Source organism: Salvelinus alpinus, chromosome 29 (assembly GCF_045679555.1).
Source record: "Salvelinus alpinus chromosome 29, SLU_Salpinus.1, whole genome shotgun sequence".
NCBI lineage: Eukaryota > Metazoa > Chordata > Actinopteri > Salmoniformes > Salmonidae > Salvelinus > Salvelinus alpinus.
The window spans coordinates 39,679,171-39,689,869 of NC_092114.1; positions in this window are offsets into that span (position 1 = coordinate 39,679,171).

The following is a 10,699-nucleotide window of genomic DNA, read 5'->3' on the forward strand; positions in this document are numbered from 1 at the left end:
GTGTTGTAGGTTTAGCTCAGTTCTCAGTAATGACCACTTGAATGCTTTCTAGTGCAGGTGCGTTATGCTATTGTACAACCTCTGCCACCCCGTTGTATGAACAACCCTCATGTGCTGACATTTGATTTAAATAACTCATTTTCCCTCCCTTTATCTCTGAAGCCATCTGCTTCCTAGCCCAGAGTCCCAACTGATTTGCTTGAAATGTAGCATATCGTTTTGGATTCCATTTGCTTCTCTCCCTAACCCATGCCCCCCTCATCTTATTGAACATCTGTAAATATCACCCACTTTTTTTTTTTTTCCATTTTCCTCGTTATTTTTATTAGCGTTTATTTTCCATTACCTGTTGAAGCTGTTCGTAACTGACTGGTCTCATTTCCATTCAAAAGTCTGTAAATACAATTTGTTTTCGATGCCCTGATTTAAGATGTAAATACTCCCCCAAATTGTTTTCCTTCTCCCTATTGTCTCTCTCTCCATCTCTCTGGTTGTGCACCTCCATCAACATATGATTGTACTGTATCTCGCTGCTTTATTTATTGCTCACTTGGTGTTCTCTCATGTAGGGAGAGGTTGAGGCACCTAACTGTTTTGTGGGCATTATGTCAAATGTACTGTACTTGGCCACCCACACATTGGTATTTCAAAGCAAGTTACTTTTTTGAATGGGGAAAGGTGTTTGATTGGACTTATCAAGATTGAATCACTCTCTGGTACGATTCCAACTAAATATTTTCCAGTTTCACATATGTACTGACCTATGACAGGGAAATTTGAGTGTGGGCTGTTGAGTTTACCAGACAACCATTCGGCCAATGACTTGCCCCCATTCATTACAATGGGTACCTAAAAAGATTTCAAGTGTGTGAAAGTGCCATGTTGGGATGCAGAGGAGCCATAATACCTTTTTTACCCAGTGTAATGTGAAGGGTAAACCTGAGGGCCATGATGGCGACAAGGTCGGTTGATGCAGCCAGCCTCCCGCCCTTGACAATGCCTGAGCCCATCACGGACAATTCTGACCTCTGCTGCTTTCAAAATGGCAGCCATGGACAAAATTCAGTGACTGCAGTACGACGAGCCAGTTACCAACCCCCTCCCCTTCTGTGTGTGCTTCCGTGAGCGTGTGTGGAAGTGTGTGTTTATGTACCTGCCTAGCTGCTGGTTTCATAACTAAATCTCAGCAGTATCAGGCTACTAGTGTTTATCCTATAAGTACCATGTTGTGTGTGTATCAACATGTGTATGTATAGCAACCAAGTGAGGTCACTTTTACTGTTCTGTGACGTGGATCAGTCATTTTTCATTCCAATCCTGTTTCAATTGCGTCATCCTGGCCAGGAGAACTGGTGTGTGTTTTTGGGATGAGGGAGGAGAGTGAAGGAGGGAGAGAACCAAACTGTCTGTATGAAATGGTCTCATTTAATAAAGTGAAAAATAGGTCTGAAAAATCTAATCTGACTTTCTGGTTTGTGTGTGGTATTTCTCTACATTTAACTTAATATACTTTTTAATTATTCAGAATTGATTTAAATGATGGGGAAAGCCTGTGGTGAAATGGAGAGCCGTTGTAATGTCAGCAGACTTGTTGTAGGGAGAATGGGGCTATCAGTTGGACATTACTTTCTGAGGAATAATTAGATGACTCAGTCTTATCTGTTAATCAAGAGAACACATTGAGACTCAAAACAGCATTTTTGATGATACAGCAGTAGGATAACATTGTAACATTCTAGAAAATACAGGAATGTCTATGGGGAGTTGTTGCTGTATATATTCAGAGCCATCATTTTTGTAAAGCTCAGAGGATCTCATGACAAATTAAGTAGAAGTGCTGTGATTGCAGGTTCACCTGCTTCATCTGAAGCCTATTTTAGGGTGCTGCTATAGACCACCAAGCGCAAACTGTCAGTATCTGGAGAATGTGTGTGTGATGTTAGATAAGGTCTCTGATGCTAACAGACATGTATTTTCTCGGTGACCTGAACATTGACTGGTTGTACTCTCAAAATGAAGCTTCTTACTGTGTGTGAGACTCTAACATGACCCAGGTTATCACTCAACCAACTAGTGTATACCAATAGTGTTGGATCTGTGACATCCACTTGTATTGATCATATCTTCACAGCTACTGGCTATATCAGTGTTTCCCAACCCTGGTTCTCGAGAACCACCAACAGTACACATTTTATTGTAATCTTGGACAAACACACCTGATTCAACTAATCATCAAGCACTCAATGAGTTGTTTGTCAAATAAACTGTACTGTTAGGGGGACTTGAGGACCAGGGTTGGGAAACACTGATATAGCCAGTAATTTCAATGACTATTTCACTAACTGGACAAACTGAGAAGTGAAATGACAACATTACACAGTGAACCATCATATTTGTGTATTAAAGATCTAATAATGAAAGAAGGATTGCCATTTTGAATTTGGTCAAGTTTGTATGGAAGAGGTGGGAAAACAATTATTATCCATCAATAATGATAAGCTACCAGGTATAGACAGCCTAGATGGGAAACTGTTGAGAATGGTAGCAGACTGTATTGCCACCCCTATTTGCCATGTCTTTAACCAAAGCCTACAGGAGTGTGTCCACAGGCCTGGAAGGAAGCTAAAGTAATTCCACTTCCTAAAAATAGTGAAGCGCCCTTTGCTGGCTCGAACAGCCACCCAATTAGTTTGCTGCCTGTTCTTACTAAACTGATGGAGAAAATGTTTGTCAAATAACTAGTAAACTACTGACTTGCAAATACGGAAGGGGACTCAACTTGTATTGCACTGACTCAGATGACTGATGGTTGGCTAAAATAAATGGATAATAGTTGGAGCTGTATTGTTAGATTTCAGTGCAGCCTTTGATGTTATATTATCAATTTGTTATTGAAAAAACTCACCTTGTTATGACTTTGCATCACCTACCATCACATGGTTGGAGAGTTACTTATCCAATAGAACTCAAGTTTTATTCAACGGAAGCTTCTCTAACATATGTACAGTGTGGTATCCCTCAGGGCAGTTCTCTTGGGCTATTACTCTATTTTTACAAATAGAGCAAAAATGACTATGTATGCTGATTGCACACACTATACATCACGGATGGCGCCTCACCTTGAGCTCCTACAAAACATTACAGGTTTCTACTTTTTCTAGTGTTTTTCCTAGTGATTTTCTCAAATGTTCTTACTCAGTTTGTTTCACGCAAACTTCATACACCCGGGCAGAACTATAGGAATATGAATCAATCACTGGGTACTCGCCATCCACCCGACCTTCCCGAATTACAGGAGATGGCTGAACAATGGTCTGTCTATCTTCAGTGAGTCGCCCGGTTGCCTGGGAGTTCTACCGGAGAGTAGGAAAGAAAGACGCTAATGGAGGGGGTGGGTCTTGATGGGATTGAGACGCCGGGCAAACCGGCCTCCATTACCGAACATACTACTTGCCAATGTTTAATCATTAGTGAATAAACTTGAACTCAGATCGAGGATCTCCTTCCAGAGGGACATCTGATTCTGTAACATACTCTCTTTTTCTGAGACCTGGCTTTCCTCCGACATCCAAATGAATGATATACAACCAGTGGGTTGTACACATCGAGCAGATAGGAAGAGGGCTCTCTCTGGCAAGAACAAAGGCGGAAGGCTCTGTTTTATGACCAATAAGTGGTGCGATGGGGGAAATACACAGGAACTTGCGAGCTTCTGCTCTCCCGACTTGGAATACTTGGTCATCAAATGTCGCCACTTTTACCTTCCGAAAGAGTTGGCAGGGATTATCGCCATGTCTTTCTACATCCTGCCCCAAGCAGACACCAAAAATGCTTAATTGGACCCTGAACAAACTAGAGACTGCGTACCCGGAGGCAACATTCATTGTCACGTGGGACTTTAACGAAACTAATTTGTGAACCGTGCTCCCGAATTGCTATGAACACATTGACTGTCCAACTCGCAGAGATTCTATGCTGGACCACTGCTACACGCCTTTTCGACACGGTATAAGGCCATTTCCCATCCTCCTTTCGGCAAATCTGACCATGACTCCATTTTGCTCCACCCCACCTACAAACAGACTCGAGGGAAGTTCCAGTGGTCAGGTCTGTACAGCGCTGGTCTGACCAATCAGAATCCATGCTCTAAGACTGTTTTGATCACGTGGACTGGAATATGTTCCGGGTCGCCTCTGGCGATAACATTAATGAACATGCCAACTCAGTCACAGGATTCATCAAAAAATGCATAGATGTGATACCGATGGTGTCTTTCAAAACTTAGCTGATTCTAAAACCGTGGATTGATGGCAGCCTTGTCAGGAAACTGAAGGGGAGAGATGCTGCTTATAAACATGGCAAGGTGACCAGGGACAATTGTATGGTTAAACAGTAAAAATAAGACCAACGCAGACTGATTAAGATGGCGAGACATGTATAGGGACAAAGTGGAGGAGCAATTCAGCGGGTCGGATACAAGGCGTACGTGTCAGGGGCTTATAACGATCATCGATTACAAAAAGAAAGCCAGTCACATTGCCATCCTACTGGACAAGCTAAACACCCTTTTCTAACACTTTGAGCGAAACGACTCTGAGATGCCTCTGAGAGCCTCTGAGGACAACGAGGGCTACTTGCTTAACCCTCACTAGGCTGCCGGCCCAGACGGCATCCCTATCCACACCCTCAGTGCATGTGCAGACCAGCTAGCTGTTGTGTTTTCGGACATTTTCAATCTCTAGCACAGGTCGTTATCCCCCACCTGCTTCAAGATGTCAACTATCATCCCCGTGTACAAGAAAGGGAAAGTAACTGAATTGAATGACTACCGGCCCGTAGCACTCAGTCATCATGAAGTGCTTTGAGAGTGTAGTCAAAGACCACATCACCTCCTTCCTCCCGATACACTCAACCCTCTCTGCCTACAGCCCGACAGATCCACGGACAACGCAATCGCCATTGCACTGCACACTGCCCTCACGCATCTGCACAAGAGGAATGCATATGTGAGGATACTGTTCGACTACAGCTCGGCCTTCACTACCTTAGTGCCCTCTAAGCATAGCACAAAGTTCACAGCCCTGGGACTGAACTCCTCCCTATGCAACTGGTTCCTGGACTTCCTGAGGGGCCAGGTGGTGAAGGTAGCCAACATTACCTCCTCCACACTGATCCTCAACACGGGGGCCCCACAAGGGTGCGTCCTCAGTGCCCTCCTGTACTCCTGTACTGCCCTCCTGAAGTTAACATACACCTTAGCCAAATACATTTAAACTCAGTTCTTCACAATTCCTGACATTTAATCCTAGTAAAAATTCCCTGTCTTAGGTCAGTTAGGATCACCACTTTATTTTAAGAATGTGAAATGTCAGAATAATAGTAGAGAGAATGATTTATTTCAGCTTTTATTTATTTCATCACATTCCCAGTGGGTCAGAAATGTACATACCCTCAATTAGTATTTGGTAGCATTGCCTTTAAATTGTTTAACTTGGGTCAAACGTTTCGGGTAGCCTTCCACAAGCTTCCCACAATAAGTTGGGTTCATTTTGGCCCATTCCTCCTGACAGAGCTGGCGTAACTGAGTCAGGTTTGTAGGCCTCCTTGCTCGCACACGCGTTTACAGTTCTGCCCACAAATTTTCGATAGGATTGACGTCAGGGCTTTGTGATGGCCACTCCAATACCTTGACTTTGTCCTTAAGCCATTTTGGCAACAACTTTGGAAGTATGCTTGGGGTCATTGTCCATTTGGAAGACCCATTTGTGACCAAGCTTTAACTTCCTGACTGATGTCTTGAGATGTTGCTTCAATATATCCACATCATTTTCCTCCCTCATGATGCCATCTAGTTTGAAGTGCACCAGTCCCTCCTGCAGCAAAGCACCCCCACACCATGATGCTGCCACCCTCGTGCTTCACGGTTGGGATGGTGTTCTTCGGCTTACAAGCCTCCCCCTTTTTCCTCCAAACATAACGATGGTCATTATGGCCAAACAGTTCTATTTTTGTTTCATCAGACCAGAGGACATTTCTCCAAAAGGTACGATGTTTGTACCCATGTGCAGTTGCAAACCGTAGTCTGGCTTTTTCATGGCAGTTTTGGAGCAGTGGCTTTTTCCTTGCTGAGCGGCCTTTCAGGTTATGTCGATATAGGACTCGCTTTACTGTGGATACAGATACTTTTGTACCTGTTTCCTCCAGCATCTTCACAAGGTCCTTTGCTGTTGTTCTGGGATTGATTTGCACTTTTTTCACCTCACCACTTTTTTCATCTCTAGGAGACAGAACGCGTCTCCTTCCTGAGCTGTATGACGGCTGCGTGGTCCCATGGTTTTTATACTTGCGTACTATTGTTTGTACAGATGAACGTGGTACCTTCAGGCGTTTAGAAATTGCTCCCAAAGATGAACCAGACTTGTGGAGGTCTACAATTTTTTTTCTGAGGTCTTGACTGATTTCTTTTGATTTTCCCATGATGTCAAGCAAAGAGGCACTGAGTTTGAAGATAGGCCTTGAAATACATCCACATGTACACCTCCAATTGACTCAAATGATGTCAATTAGCCTATCAGAAGCTTCTAAAGCCATGACATAATTTTCTGTAATTTTCCAAGCTGTTTAAAGGCACAGTCAACTTAGTGTATGTAAACTTCTGACCCACTGGAATTGTGATACAGTGAAATAATCTGTCTGTAAACAATTGTTGGAAAAATTACTTGTTTCATGCACAAAGTAGATGTCCTAACCGACTTGACAAAACTATAGTTTGTTAACAAGAAATTTGTGGAGTGGTTGAAAAACGAGTTTTAATTCATGAATCCAACCTAAGTGTATGTAAACTTCCGACTTCAACTGTACATTCGACTGTGATGTTTTGGACACAGTAATTGCAGAATAACTGCAGTGTACTACAGTTGAACTGCAGTTATACTGCACTCTAACTCCAGTAAAAAATAGATATATATTTTGGATACAGTATTTGCAGCATTGTCACGCCTTGACTTTAGTTATATTTGTTTTCTTTATTTTTTGGTTAGGTCAGGGTGTGACAAGGGTGGTTTGTTTAGTTTTTGTATTGTCTAGGGTTTTTGTTTATCTATGTGGATTTTGTATGGTCTAATGGTATGTAGGTTTATGGTGGCCTGAATTGATTCCCAATCAGAGACACCTGTTTCTCGTTGTCTCTGATTGGGGAGCCTATTTAGGTTGCCATTTTCCATGTTGGTTTTGTGGGTAGTTGTTTTCTGTCTTCGTGTTTCTGCACCAGACAGAACTGTTTCGTGTTGTTCGATTTTTGTTTATCTCTTTGTTATTTTTGTCATAGTGTTCACTTTTCTAATAAAGGCATGAACACTTACCACGCTGCGTTTTGGTCTCCTCCCTTAGACGATCGTTACAAGCATACTGCAGTTATAATGCACTCTGACCGCTATCTTTTTTTGTAAGGGACAGTGCAATTATAAATAGGGGGGGGTCATGCCCCCCACATCTCCAGTGAAAGTTGCGCCCCTGCTGTAATGTGTATGTGTGTGTGTTTGTTTTGTGTTGGTCTACTTGTGTGTTATGTGTATGTGTGTGTGTTTGTTTTGTGTTGGTCTACTTATGTGTGTGTGTTTGTTTTGTGTTGGTCTACTTGTGTGTATGTGTGTGTTTGTTTTGTGTTAGTCTACCTGTGTGTTATGTGTGTGTGTTTGTTTTGTGTTGGTCCACTTGTGTGTTATGTGTGTGTGTGTGTTTGTTTTGTGTTGGTCTACTTGTGTGTAATGTGTGTGTGTGTTTGTTTTGTGTTGGTCTACTTGTGTGTTATGTGTATGTGTGTGTTGGTCTACTTGTGTGTTATGTGTGTGTGTTTGTTTTGTGTTGGTCTACTTGTGTGTTGTGTATGTGTGTGTGTTTGTTTTGTGTTGTGTTGGTCTACTTGTGTGTTATATGTGTTTTTGTTTTGTGTTGGTCTACTTGTGTGTTGTGTATGTGTGTGTGTTTGTTTTGTGTTGTGTTGGTCTACTTGTGTGTTATGTGTGTGTGTTTGTTTTGTGTTGGTCTACCTGTGTGTTGTATGTGTTTGTTTTGTGTTGGTCTACTTGTGTGTTATGTGTGTGTGTGTGTTTGTTTTGTGTTGGTCTACTTGTGTGTTGTGTATGTGTGTGTGTTTGTTTTGTGTTGTGTTGGTCTACCTGTGTGTTATGTGTATGTGTGTGTGTTTGTTTTGTGTTGGTCTACTTGTGTGTTATGTATGTGTGTGTGTTTGTTTTGTGTTGGTCTACTTGTTTGTTTTGTGTTGGTCTACTTGTGTGTTATGTGTATGTGTGTGTGTTTGTTTTGTGTTGGTCTACTTGTGTGTTATGTATGTGTGTGTGTTTGTTTTGTGTTGGTCTACTTGTGTGTTATGTGTTTGTTTTGTGTTGGTCTACTTGTGTGTTATGTGTGTGTGTTTGTTTTGTGTTGGTCTACTTGTGTGTTATGTGTGTGTGTTTGTTTTGTGTTGGTCTACTTGTGTGTAATGTGTATGTGTGTGTGTTTGTTTTGTGTTGGTCTACTTGTGTGTTATGTGCTTGTTTTGTGTTGGTCTACTTGTGTGTGTTTGTTTTGTGTTGGTCTACTTGTGTGTTATGTGTTTGTTTTGTGTTGGTCTACTTGTGTGTATGTATGTGTGTTTGTTTTGTGTTGGTCTACTTGTGTGTTATGTGTATGTGGACGCATGTAGTAAATGTGAATGTGTGTGGAGGTTCTTCACTGCCCTCACCCCAATGGACATTTATCATACATCTAAAACCAAAAGCATTGTATTTGGTTCAAAGCATTCTATTAGACAAGCTGAACTCCTAGGAGTAACATTGGATGGTCAGTTAGCATGGTCAAGTCATATTGACAAAGTTGTTGAGAAGAAGGGGAGAGGTATGTCTGTTGTAAAATATGTTCTGCGTTTTTGACACAAAGATCAACTGTACTCGTTCAGGCTCTGATCTTTTTAAGAAACATTTGTGTGCTGAAAATGCCAAACCACTTGTATCATCTAGTTGCATGCATTTCATACATACATACATACATACATACATACATACATACATACATACCCCACCAGACACGCCATTATGGGTTTCTTCACTGTGGCCAAACCAAAAACAGATTTAATACATTGCTCAGTTATGTATAGAGTCATGTCATAGTGGAATGCTCTGCCACCAGAGATTACTCAGGCAAAAAGCAAGTTTAGCTTTATAAAACAGATAATTTAACTGTACTGTATTTATGAATACGTACAGTATATATGAATATTATGTAAACAGTATTTTAGTTGTCTCTTGTTTTTTCCCCCCCAATATATGTTATTTATTTAGAATTGAATGTAATAATCTTATGTTCTTGTCTATAACTGTTCTGTACTTTTCATGTATTTGTATGTTTTATGTGGACCCCAGGAAGTGTAGCTGCTGCATGTGCAGTAACTAATGGGGATCCTAATAAATTAAATAATGACTGACTGACGATGAGCTCATCAAATCATGGAAGCCAATGGTAAAGGCTTCTCTGAAGCTTTTAACAAGTTAAACCCAACACAATATTAGTTTGCATAGCAAATAATAATCACTCGCAAAGGAAAGAATCATTCTTCTGGTGGTCTATTGACACATCATCACGCACATAACACAATCACTCCTCAAGACAGGGTGTGAGTTCCTGTCGCATGTTGTGTATGGGACCAGCCTCAAGGCAAACAAGAAAATGGGAGTGTTTGTTCATTTTAATGAAGTGCCTTACCATTTAAGTTCAAATGTGTATTTACTCAGTAAGAAAAGTCCATATTTTTTTTTTTACTATAATCGGAAATGACCTTTACTCTGTCATAAAATTGGTTTGGAGAGGTGCCTATTAATTAAGGCACCTCACCTTCCACACAGGCAATAACATGAGGCAACAAAAAACAAATGTACCCACAAGTCATTCCAAGTGACTTAGTGCTGCTTTCTCCTGCTGTTGTTCCATGACTCATATTATAGGAATCAGTGCGAGTCAGTGCCGTTTATGATGAGGGAGGACCATTTTTGTTTTCATGATCATGGCCTTATTTCTATTACACCATGTTAGATGACTGTCATTCATATTCCATTCACCCAGTTCAATGTAAAATTGATGGGTTTAGGCTACTACATGATACTCAAATGTTCCCTATACCCATCAAGAGGTTGCTGCAACCTAGCCTATGAATGAACGTTTACAACGTAGGTGCACACAGGTCGAGAGAAAAAATTGAGATGACAGACAGTGACACATTCAATACTGCCTTGCACAGTCTTGCCTGCATCTAGCTTATCTAGAGTGTAATCATTAGTCCAACAGTTGCAAACGAGAGTTTCTATTGGATAAATTCCGGTATTTTTATCACCGTTTCATTTGCTTCCGTTTAAGAAACATTTTTCAACAGAATCGACGGAATGAATGCACCCCTGATCATAGCAGCCACGTTGTATTCAGTCTAGCCTCTATGCACTCTCCTCCTCACCTTTTCCCTTCGTTTGTGGACTTCAATGAACAACACATCAGCTGTATGTGACCAGGAGAAAAAACCTTTCCAAACCAAACCACATCATAACCGCTACACACAGCCTACATCGTTGTCACCATATTAGCTAAAGTAACGTCATAGTCAACATAGCTAATAGAAGTAACGTGTTAGTAAACCCGCTACAATAATGGT